The sequence below is a fragment of the Dioscorea cayenensis genome, chromosome 19, assembly GCF_009730915.1.
Source record: "Dioscorea cayenensis subsp. rotundata cultivar TDr96_F1 chromosome 19, TDr96_F1_v2_PseudoChromosome.rev07_lg8_w22 25.fasta, whole genome shotgun sequence".
Taxonomy (NCBI): domain Eukaryota; kingdom Viridiplantae; phylum Streptophyta; class Magnoliopsida; order Dioscoreales; family Dioscoreaceae; genus Dioscorea; species Dioscorea cayenensis.
This window is the reverse complement of record NC_052489.1, coordinates 6411770-6412533: the sequence shown is the minus strand read 5'-3', so window position 1 is coordinate 6412533 and position 764 is coordinate 6411770. Positions and strand designations below refer to the sequence as shown.

The window sequence follows — 764 nt, the reverse complement described above, 5'->3', positions numbered from 1 at the left end:
AACCGTCAAATTTAGCAAAAGTGGAAGTTGACAGATTTGACAACATGGCTGAGCAGAATGAACAATAGAGAACATTATCTAATTATGCCAGACCATCAATACTAGGGACACAATATAGCATTGTATGACCTCCGATTACAGCTCCGAACTTTGAGCTGAAACCAGCATTCATCCAGATGATTCAGCAGTCAGCGCAATTCAATGGTTTGGCTGATGAGGATCCAAACAACTACATAGAGAACTTCTTGGAAGTTTGTGATATGCTGAAGATTAATGGTGTATCGGATGATGCTATTAGATTGAGGGCTTTCCCATTTTCTCTCAAGGGAAGAGCCAAGCAGTGGCTTCATTCCTTGGTAAAAGCATCCATCAGGACTTGGAATGAGATGGTCAAAGCTTTTCTTGCTAGATACTTCCCTCCGCGGAAGTCGGCCAAGCTTCGCAATGAGATATCGTCATTTGTGCAGATGGAATTGGAATCATTGTTTGAGACATGGGAGCGCTTCAAGGATCTTTTGCGGAGGTGCTCACAACACGGATTTCCCAAATGGATGATTATTCAGACTTTCTGTAATGGGTTGAATCTGAGTACAAGGCAATTTTTAGATGCCACCGTGGGAGGTAAAATGGGGAGTAAAACCCCGGAAGAAGGCCAACAGTTAGTAGAAGACATGGCCATGAACAGTTATCAGTGGAATGCGCGGGAAAGAAAGAAGGTGGCTGGGTTTCATGAAATAGATGCAGTCACTTCTTTAGCAGCCCAA

At 43.3% G+C, this 764-nt stretch overlaps 1 non-coding gene across 1 annotated transcript; it reads right to left on the bottom strand.

Annotated features, from left to right (window-relative positions):
- Positions 1–434: 434 nt before the first annotated feature.
- LOC120250912 lies at positions 435–541 on the bottom strand. The gene has a single exon (XR_005533242.1). It is a non-coding gene; the product is annotated as a small nucleolar RNA R71 (small nucleolar RNA).
- Positions 542–764: the final 223 nt, after the last annotated feature.